Source organism: Balaenoptera physalus, assembly GCF_965194825.1.
Source record: "Balaenoptera physalus genome assembly, chromosome: 2".
NCBI classification, from domain to species: domain Eukaryota; kingdom Metazoa; phylum Chordata; class Mammalia; order Artiodactyla; family Balaenopteridae; genus Balaenoptera; species Balaenoptera physalus.
The window spans coordinates 121,356,780-121,368,238 of record NC_138883.1 but is presented as its reverse complement, the minus strand read 5'-3'; the positions used below and the strand labels follow the sequence as shown (position 1 = coordinate 121,368,238).

The 11,459-nt window shown below is 39.7% G+C and overlaps 1 long non-coding RNA gene across 1 annotated transcript in view; it reads right to left on the bottom strand.

Annotated features, from left to right (window-relative positions):
* The window catches only part of LOC309656371, a 214,753-nt gene extending 203,508 nt beyond the window's left edge, over positions 1–11,245 (bottom strand). The window contains exon 1 of the long non-coding RNA XR_014261306.1: positions 7,159–11,245. This is a non-coding gene — a long non-coding RNA (uncharacterized lncRNA). The remainder of the gene's footprint in view (positions 1–7,158) is intronic.
* Between the last annotated feature and the right edge of the window lie 214 nt (positions 11,246–11,459).

The window sequence follows — 11,459 nt, the reverse complement described above, 5'->3', positions numbered from 1 at the left end:
GTGGGCTGGCTGTGTCCTCGCCCTTGAGCCTTACACCCTGTGCTGACCACAGGCAGCTCTGGTGACTCAAGGGAGCAAGCACCCGCTCCTCCAGCCAGGTGGTCCTGGGTAAGTGTTGGAATCAGTATCATTCCCTTGGGAGCTGGGGGACCTCACAGGATAGGCATCAGCTCCAGGGCAGCCCTACTTTTGGACCTGGCCAGTAGTGGTGCCTCAATCCAGGATCCAAAAGAGCCTTTGGCATATTCCTCTAGCCCATGACACTTCTCCCTCTCACTCCAGCTCCCCACCCACCCCCTCCCCTGTCTGGGTCCCAACAGGCAAACCTAACAACTGGGACTTCCCTGGTGGCGCAGTGGTTAAGAATCCGCCTGCCAATGCAGGGGACATGGGTTCGAGCCCTGGTCTGGGACGATCCCACATGCTGCGGAGTAACAGACCCGTGCGCCACAACTGCTGAGCCTGCGCTTTAGAGCCCATGAGCCACAACTACTGAAGCCTGCGTACCCTAGAGTCCACACGCTGCAACTACTGAGCCCGTGTGCTGCAACTACTGATGCCCGCGGGCCTAGAGCCCGTGCTCCGCAACAAGAGAAGCCACCACAATAAGAAGCCCGCGCACCGCAACGAAGAGTAGCTCCTACTTGCGGCAACTAGAGAAAAGCCAGGCACAGCAGTGAAGACCCAACACAACCAAAAAAAAAAAAAAAAAAAAAAAACTAACAACTGGAGGGAGGGTGGGAAGGGCAGGGTCTGGGAGAGTGATCGCCTACAAACGGCGCTTTGCCACCTTCTCTCCAGGACTCTCAGTCTTGCTATCATATTGCTTCCCCCAATGTCTTTTTTGCTATAATCTGACATGTTGACATATTCTTTTAAAAAGAACACTGTTGAAATGGAGCTGACTTTCCCTTTAAGATGGCTTGGAGAATTAAGGTTTGAGTGCATCCTCTCTTCTCCAAACTGCAGCAATAAATAGGTGAAATATATAAAGCAAACCAAAAAAGGCATAGCCAGGCTGAAAAAATAAGATCTCCATGAACTAAAATCAAAAAAGAAATGCAAAGTGATGGGAGGCTGAAGCCTGGAGCCTGCTGGGCTCTGGAAGCCAAAGGCAGTGGCAGGTCCTTAGGGATAAAAAGGGACTAAAAGACTCCTGGCTAGAAGCTGGGGGCTTGGATGTACACCAGTCCCTGAAAGGATGCTAGGGTAGGGATGCTGCTGATGATCTGTTGTCTGAGGCTCTAACGTCATAGGATGTGTATTATCCCTCATATACCACAGTATGGGAGCTTGAAAATGCCATAAAACTTGGAGGCATCTGCAAAACCTTAAGTTAGGTAAGCAGAGGTGGGAGGGTAGGAAGGAAGAGAGAGAGGGAGAGAGTATGATGTCCATTCAAAACAGCCTAACTTGTGCTGGAACATAAGTGAAGTGCTCAGAGAATGATGGGGAAAGGATTCCACTGACCAGATCTGGGACAATTTTAGCATTAAAATAAATAATGGTGATGATGAATACTCATTGAATAAAATTAGAAATTTTAAGACTATATTGAAGTAAATAAATGATGAAAGTTTGATGAGAAATGAGGAACTTACATAGTTTCAAAGTACCTCTCCACAAAATACTTATTAATTATAAGGGGGAAAAGAGTTGACAGAGGAGAAGCTTTGCAGATACCACCTGTGGTAGGCTGAATAATGATCCCCAAAGATGTCCACATCCTAATCTTGGAACCTGTGGTGTCACTTTATATGGTGAAAGGAACTTTGCAGATGAGATTAAATTAAAGGTCTTGGGATGGGGAGATTTTCCTGGTGGGACCGATGTAGTCACAGAGGTCCTTCTAAAGGGAGACAGGGGATCAGAGTGAGAGAATGTATGTGAAGATGGAAGCAGAGATTGAAGTGATCTATATATGAGCTAAGGAATGCCAAGGCAGCCTCCAGAACTGGAAGAGGCAAGGAAGAGATTCACCTTTGGAACCTTCAGAAAGAACCAGTCATGCCAGTACATTGATTTTAGCCCCGTAAGACTGATTTTGGACTTCTCACCTTCAGACCTGTAAGAGAAAAAAATGTATGTTGTTTCAAGCCACTACATTTGTGGTAATTTCTTACAGCATCATTAGGAAACCAATATACTACCTTAACCAAGTGATCAAAATTAGTATCATGAATAATGGGGCAAATCAAAATTGTACATTACCTGATAGGATGCAGTACACAGAATTCCTTCTGTGATATTTCTGCCAAAGATGTATGACTTGAATCTAATCATGAGGATACATCAGACAAACCCAGATTATGGGACATTCTATAAAATAACTGATCTGTTATCATCAAAAGTGTCAAGGCTGTGAAAGTCAAGGAGAGACTGAAGAACTGTTTCAGATAGAAGGAGACTCAAGTGACACCACAACTAAATACGCTTGATTCTGAAACAGATCCTTTTGCTATATAGGACTTTAAGGGGACAACTGGCAAAATTTGAATGGGGTCTGGGGATCAGATGGTAGTACTATGTCAATGTTAACTTCTTGATATTGATGGCTATATTTTGGCTATATAAGAGATATCTTTGTAGATAATGCACGTGAAAGTGTTCAAAAGCTTGTGTGGTAAATGTATTCAAAATGATGCAAGGGGGAAAAGTTCTGTGTATGGTACTTGCAACTTTTCTGTAAATTTGAGAATTTTTTTAAAAAAAGCAAAGTGAGCCTACAAACCAAGATTTGAAAACGTAAACAATCAAAGGCGAAGAAAGGTAGCAAACGAAATAAAGAAATCGGCGAATTCACTCCAGATGAAATACATTTTTATAGAAGTATGACAAATAATTTTTAGAAAGAAAAGAAAAAGAGGAAAAGCTACCCAAACTTATTTGTTGAGGATAGTATAATCGTGGTACTAAACCAGACAAGGACATACAAGAGAATTATAGACCAATATGATTTATGGGTATTCGTCACAGGGAGATGGCATGGATTAGCGGTTAGTACGTGGCCCCTGGAGCAAGGCAGTCTGGATTTGTATTCTGGTGTCACTGCTAATATTCTCTGTGACCTTGGGGAGGTGACTTGACTTCTCTGTGCCTCAGTTCTCTCATATTTCAGAGGAGGAAATAACCTTCAAAACAATAGGCCTTCTAGGATGAAATGAAATAATTCATGGAAAATGCCTTAATGGTGCCTGAAACATAGCACCTAATAAATGTTAGCTATTATTAGTTTTCATGAATGTAGATTCAAAAATTCTAAGTAAAATAATACCAAAGTTGAAAACAGCAGTGTACACACAAAAGTAATGCATCATGGTAAAGTAGGGTTTATTCCAAGAATACAAGAGTGAGTCAACATTAGATAAATCACTAATGTACCTTAACAGATTACTCATGCAATGCAAACTGTTAGCAAACTAGCTTCCTTAACCTAATAAACATGTAGCAATGATCAGACTTAATGGTAAAATTTTAAAAGCAATTTCCATCAAAGTCAGGAATTAGATAAGGATGCCTTCTATCATGGTTTCTATTCAGCACTACACTGGAGGTCCTGGGCCTTCATATGCTAGCTTAAGTTATATGAAATTGCCATTATTTTAGGTCACAGGTTGCCCAACAGCAGCAATTTATATGATTCAACCTATAAAAGAAAGAAAGAAATTTAAGAATTGGAAAGGAAGACTACCTGTATGTGAAGACAATATGATTGTCTATGTAGAAAATCCAAGAGAATATACAGATAAATAATTAAGACTAGTAAGAGAGTAGGTTGCTGAATTCAAGATCAACTTTTAAAAAATTATTAGCATTTTATACATGAGTAATACCAAATTATAACATGTAATAGAAAAAGAGATTCTATTTACAACAGCAACAAAAATCTGAGAATGCATCAAGCAAAAGATACACAAGACCTTTCATGTAGAGATTATAAAAATTACTCCAGGACTTAAAGGAAGAACTGACTAAATGGAACTATATAACAAATTTATGAATGTAAGGACTCAAATTATAAAATGGAAATACTTATATTTATGAACAGGAGGACCTATATTGCAATTATATCACTTATTACCAAATTAATCTATAAATTTGATGTGATTCCCACACAAATCCCAATAGAATTTTTCATGGAACTTAATGCATGGATTGCAAAGTCCATGTAGAAATCAAGTGGCCAAGAATAGTGTAGCAGAAACCAATGGTGCCCTGCCCCTATCCCTCAGCATCACCAACCCCATACATGCCAGGGAGTTGATGCCTCCAAGAGCAGCCTTAGTGTATTAATCATGCCTTTTTTTTTTTTCAAAGATTTATTGATTGATTGATTGATTGCTATGTTGCGTCTTTGTTCCTGTGCTAGGGCTTTCTCTAGTTGCAGCAAGCGGGGGCCACTCTTCATCGCGGTGCGCGGGCCTCTCACTATCGTGGCCTCTCTTGTTGCGGAGCACAGGCTCCAGACGCGCAGGCTCAGTAGTTGTGGCTCACGGGCCCAGTTGCTCCGTGGCATGTGGGATCTTCCTAGACCAGGACTCGAACCCACATCCCCTGCATTAGCAGGCAGACTCTCAATCACTGCACCACCAGGGAAGCCCCAATCACGCCTTTTTATTTTCTGATGTTTTGACATCAGAGGCTTTGCTGATCCTGGAGAGACTCCCCCTCCCAGGGGTTAGCCAATTTCTAGAGATAATAAAGGACTCACCTGGAAGTGCAACTTTCATATGCAAACCAACTGTCCAAAGCCCATAGCCCTCAACCACCTACTTATCAGGCTGTTATACTCCAGGCCACTATCCATCTGCCCTAATCATCCTAGGGCCAAGTACTAGACAACTACAGATAGCTGATATGCCCCAGAGGCCACTGAAATTATTCAAACTAATCAATACTAAACCTGCTTACCTTGCCTTGCCTCTCCAGCAGAAATCACAATAAAGACTCATGGTGCGTTTCCTCTCACTCCCTCTGCCTCCTGACTGAACTTGGTGCTTCCCCCTGTGGCCCTACATGACATGCCATGCCTCCTGTTTCTAAAGATCTGTGGGTATGGAAAACTTCTTCCTTTATGACAGTCATTTCTATGTCTGTATGTCTTACCTTACCAGATTAAAACAAAGCCTGGGTACATTTTAAAAATAGCCAATGAGGAATGAGAGTGAGTAGATAAATACTCTAGTTTCTTTGCCCCTCAGTTGGAGTAACTCTGAAGTGCCCAGTGAGACTGCACTCAGGGGACCTTCCATCTTGCTCATTAATGCACCTCCATTGACTTTCTTCCTTTCCCTATCTCACTTCCCCACTGTCTTACCGGTTCTTCCTGGGACTGCTTTCTAAAGAAAATTCTTACACCCAAATCCTTGTCTCAGGCTCTGCTTCTAGGGCAACCCAAATGAATACATTTTTAAAGAATAAGAATGGTATATGGTGTGGTGGTAATGGAACTTATTAAGATATTTAGACATATGATAGTGCCACAGAAATTAAGACAGTGAAGTGTTGTCAAGTGGGTGAACAAATAGACCACTGGAAGAGAACAAGAACCCATCAAGAGACTCGTGGCACATGGAAATGCGAAATGAGACAGATGTTGCCGTGTAGATCAATGAGGAAAAGGATGGAATGTTCTATAAATGGTGTTGGGACAATGGATTATCCACATGGAAAGTAAATACAGTTAGATCCCTAGGTCCCATCATACGAAAAATAAATACCAGGTTGATTAACGATCTAGTTGTGAAATTAAAAACTTTCAGAAGGAAATATAGGAAGATATCATGATGACTAGGGTAAATGTCTTAGTCAGTTTGGACTGCTATAACAGAAAACTATAGACTGGGTGGCTTAAATAATAAACATTTATTTCTCACAGCTCTGTAGGCTGGAAATCTGAGATCAGATCTGCCACATGGTTGAGTTCTTGGTGAGGGTCCTTTTCCTGGTTCACAGGCAGCCACCTTCTCCTTGTATCCTCACATGGCAGGGAGCAGAAAAAGAGAGGAAGCAAGCTCTCTCATGTATCTTCTTATAAAGACACTAATCCCATTCATGAGGGCTCAACCCTCATGACCTAATCACCTCCCAAAGGCCCCACCTCCTAACCATCACATTAGGGGTTAGGATCTCAACACAAGAATTTGGGGGTTGGCACAAACATTCAGTGCATAACCCATAAAAAGTAACTTCTTAAACAAAATATTAAAAACATAATTCCCAAAGAAAAATGTTGTTAGGTCTGACTTGACTAAACTATTTGAACTTCTCTCCAACCAAACATACCTCAAATTAGGTTTCAAGAGAAACCGCAGAGTGAGAGAAGATCCTTGCAATTCATATAATCAACAAAGGATACATTCCAGAATATTTAAGGAATTCCTATAAACATTAATATTTTTAAAAGTTAACCAACCAAAGAGAAAAATAGGCAAATGTCACAAACACATAATTCACAGGAGAGGAAACTTAAATGGCCCACAGACATAGGAAAAGATGTGGGGATTTTTGTTGTTGTTTTCTAATTGAAGTATAGTTGATGTACAATGTTGTGTTACTTTCTGGTGTACAGAAAAGTGATTCAGCTCTACATATATAAATATATATATATATTTTTAGATTCTTTCCCATTATAGTTTATTACAAGATATTGAGTATAGTTCTCTGTGTCCTTGTTGTTTATCTATTTTATACATAGTAGTGTATATCTGTTAATCCCAAACTCTTAATTTATCCCTCCCCACCCTTTCCCCTTTGGTAACCATAAGTTTGAATTCTGTCTGTGAGTCTGCTTCTGTTTTTTGGGTTTTTTTTAAACATCTTTATTGGAGTATAATTGCTCTACAATGGTGTGTTAGTTTCTGCTTTATAACAAAGTGAATCAGCTATACATATACATATATCCCCATATCTCTTCCCTCTTGCATCTCCCTCCCACCCTCCCTATCCCACCCCCTAGGTGGTCACAAAGCACCGAGCTGATTTCCCTGTGCTATACAGTTGCTTCCCACTAGCTATCTATTTTACATTTGGTAGTATATATAAGTCCATGCCACTCTCTCACTTTGTCCCAGCTTACCCTTCCCCCTCCCTGTGTTCTCAAGTCCATTCTCTACGTCTGCGTCTTTATTCCTGTCCTTCCTCTAGGTTTTTCAGAACCTTTTTTTTTTTTTTTTAGATTCCATATATATGTGTTAGCATACGGTATTTGTTTTTATCTTTCTGACTTACTTCACTCTGTATGACAGACTCTAGGTCCATCCACCGCACTACAAATAACTCAATTTCGTTTCTTTATATGGCTGAGTAATATTCCATTGTATATATGTGCCACATCTTCTTTATCCATTCATCTGTTGATGGACACTTAGGTTGCTTCCATGTCCTGGCTATTGTAAATAGAGCTTCAATGAACATTGTGGTACATGACTCTTTTTGAATTATGGTTTTCTCAGGGTATATGCCCAGTAGCGGGATTGCTGGGTCGTATGGTAGTGCTACTTTTTAGTTTTTTAAGGAACCTGCATACTGTTCTCCACAGTGGCTGAATCAATTTACATTCCCACCAACAGTGCAAGAGGGTTCCCTTTTCTCCACACCCTCTCCAGCATTTATTGTTTGTAGACTTTTTGATGATGGCCATTCTGACTGGTGTGAGGTGATACCTCATTGTAGTTTTTTTTTTTTTTTTAATTTATAGAGAGAATGTTTTTGCTTATCTCTTTTAAATTTTATTTATTTATTTATTTATGGCTGTGTTGGGTCTTCGTTTCTGTGCGAGGGCTTTCTCTAGTTGTGGCAGGTGGGGGCCACTCTTCATCGCAGTGCGTGGGCCTCTCACTATCACGGCCTCTCTTGTTGCGGAGCACAGGCTCCAAACGCACAGGCTCAGTACTTGTGGCTCACGGGTCCAGCTGCTCCGCGGCATGTGGGATCTTCCGGGACCAGGGCTCAAACCCGTGTCCCCTGCATTGGCAGGTGGATTCTTAACCACTGCGCCACCGGGGAAGCCCCTCATTGTAGTTTTGATTTGCATTTCTCTAACAATTAGAGATGTTGAGCATCTTTTCATGTGCCTATTGGCCATCGATATGTCTTCTCTGGAGAAATATCTATTTAGGTCTTCTGCCCATTTATGGTTTGGGTTGTGTGTTTTTTTGATATTGAGCTGCATGAGCTGCTTGTAAATTTTGGAGATTAATCCTTTGTCCGTTGCTTCATTTTCAAATATTTTATCCCATTCTGAGGGTTGTCTTTTCATCGTGTTTATGGTTTCCTTTGCTGTGCAAAAGCTTTTAAGTTTCATTAGGTCCATTTGTTTATTTTTGTTTTTCTTTCCATTTCTCTAGGAGGTGGGTCAAAAAGGATCTTGCTGTGATTTATGTCTTAGAGTGTTCTGCTTATGTTTTCCTCTAAGAGTTTTATAGTGTCTAGCCTTACATTTAGATCTGTAATCCATTTTGAGTTTATTTTTGTGTATGGTGTTAGGGAGTGTTCTAGTTCATTCTTTTACATGTAGCTGTCCAGTTTTCCCAGCACCACTTATTGAAGAGGCTGTCTTTTCTCCACTGTATATTCTTGCTTCCTTTATCAAAAATAAGGTGGCCATAGGTGCGTGGGTTTATCTCTGGGCTTTCTATCCTGTTCCATTGATCTATATTTCTGTTTTTGTGCCAGTACCATACTGTCTTGATTACTGTAGCTTTGTAGTATAGTCTGAAGTCAGGGAGCCTGATTCCTCCAGCTCTGTTTTTCTTTCTCAAGATTGCTTTGGCTATCTGGGGGTCTTTTGTGTTTCCATACAAATTGTGAAATTTTTTGTTCTTGTTCTATGAAAAATGCCATTGGTAGATTGATAGGGATTGCAATGAATCTGTAGATTGCTTTGGGTAGTATAGACATTTTCACAATATTGATTCTTCCAATCCAAGAACATGGTATATCTCTCCATCTGTTGGTATCATCTTTAATTTCTTTCATCAGTGTCTTATAGTTTTCTGCATACAGGTCTTTTGTTTCCCTAGGTAGATTTATTCCTAGGTATTTTATTCTTTTTGTTGCAGTGGTAAATGGGAGTATGTCCTTAATTTCTCTTTCAGATTTTTCATCATTAGTGTATAGGAATGCAAGAGATTTCTGTGCATTAATTTTGTATCCTGCTACTTTACCAAATTTATTGATTAGCTCTAGTAGATTTCTGGTAGCATCTTTAGGATTCTCTATGTATAGTATCATGTCATCTGCAAACAGTGACAGTTTTACTTCTTCTTTTCTGATTTAGATTCCTTTTATTTCTTTTTCTTCTCTGATTGCTGTGGCTAAAACTTCCAAAACTATGTTGAATAATAGTGGTGAGAGTGGGCAACCTTGTCTTGTTCCTGATCTTAGTGGAAATGGTTTCAGTTTTTCACCCTTGAGAACGATGTTGGCTGTGGGTTTGTCATATATGGCCTTTATTATGTTGAGATAAGTTCCCTCTATGCCTACTTTCTGGAGAGTTTTTATCACAAATGGGTGTTGATGTTGTTGAAAGCTTTTTCTGCATCTGTTGAGATTATCATATGGTTTTTATTCTTCAATTTGTTAATAATGGTGTATCACATTGATTGATTTGCATATATTGAAGAATCCTTGCATTCCTGGGATAAACCCCACTTGATCATGGTGTATGATCCTTTTAATGTGCTGTTGGATTCTGTTTGCTAGTATTTTGTTGAGGATTTTTGCATCTATGTTCATCAGTGATATTGGCCTGTAGTTTTCTTTCTTTGTGACATCTTTGTCTGGTTTTGGTATCAGGGTGATGGTGGCCTCCTAGAATGAGATTGGGAGTGTTCCTCCCTCTGCTATATTCTGGAAGAGTTTGAGAAGGAGAGGTGTTAGCTATTCTCTAAATGTTTGACAGAATTTGCCTGTAAAGCCATCTGGTCCTGGGCTTTTGTTTGTTGGAAGATTTTTAATCACAGTCTCAATTTCAGTGCTCGTGATTGGTCTGTTTATATTTTGTATTTCTTCCTGGTTCAGTCTCGGAAGGTTGTGCTTTTCTAAGAGTTTGTCCATTTCTTCCAGGTTGTCCATTTTATTGACATAGAGTTGCTTGTAGTAATCTCTCATGATCCTGTGTATTTCTGCAGTGACAGTTGTTACTTCTCCTTTTTCATTTCTAATTCTATAGATTTGAGTCTTCTCCCGTTTTTTTCTTGATTAGTCTGGATAATGGTTTATCAATTTTGTTTATCTTCTCAAAGAACCAGCTTTTAGTTTATTGATCTTTGGTATTGTTTCCTTCATTTCTTTTTCATTTATTTCTGATCTGACCTTTATGATTTCTTTCCTTCTGCTGACATTGGGGGTTTTTTTGTTCTTCTTTCTCTAATTGCTTTAGGTGTAAGCTTAGGTTGTTTATTTGAGATGTTTCTTGTTTCTTGAGGTAGGATTGTATTGCTATAAACTTCCTTCTTAGAACTGCTTTTGCTGCATCCCCTAGGTTTTGGGTCATCGTGTCTTCATTGTCATTTGTTTCTAGGTAGTTTTTGATTTCCTCTTTGATTTCTACAGTGATCTCTTGGTTATTTAGTAGTGTATTGTTTAGCCTCCATGTGTTTGTATTTTTTACAGATTTTTTTCCTGTGATTGATATCTAGTCTCATAGCGATGTGGTCGGAAAAGATACTTGATATGATTTCAGTTTTCTTAAATTTATCAAGGCTTGATTTGTGACCCAAGATATGATCTATCCTGGAGAATGTTCCATGAGCACTTGAGAAGAAAGTGTATTCTGTTGTTTTTGGATGGAATGTCCTATAAATATCAATTAAGTCCATCTTGTTTAATGTATCATTTAAAGCTTGTGTTTTCTTATTTATTTTCATTTTGGATAATCTGTCCATTGGTGAAAGTGGGGTGTTAAAGTCCCCTACTATGATTGTGTTACTGTCGATTTCCCCTTTTATGGCTGTTAGTATTTGCCATGTGTATTGCGGTGCTCCTATGTTGGGTGCATAAATATTTACAATTGTTATATCTTCTTCTTGGATTGATCCCTTGATCATTATGTAGTGTCCTTCTTTGTCTCTTGTAATAGTCTTTATTTTAAAGTCTATTTTGTCTGATATGAGAATTGCTACTCCAGCTTTCTTTTCATTTCCATTTGCATGGAATATCTTTGTCCATCCCCTCACTTTCAGTTTGTATGTGTCCTTAGGTCTAAAGTGGGTCTCTTGTAGACAGCATATATATGGGGTTTTTTTTTTTAATTTTTAAATTTATTATTTATTTATTATTTTTATTTTTGGCTGTATTGGGTCTTTGTTTCTGTGTGAGGGCTTTCTCCAGTTGCGGCGAGTGGGGGCCACTCTTCATCGCGGTGCACGGGCCTCTCACTATCGCGGCCTCTCTTGTTGCAGAGCACAGGCTCCAGACGCTCAGGCTCAGTAGTTGAGGCTCACGGGCCCCGTTGC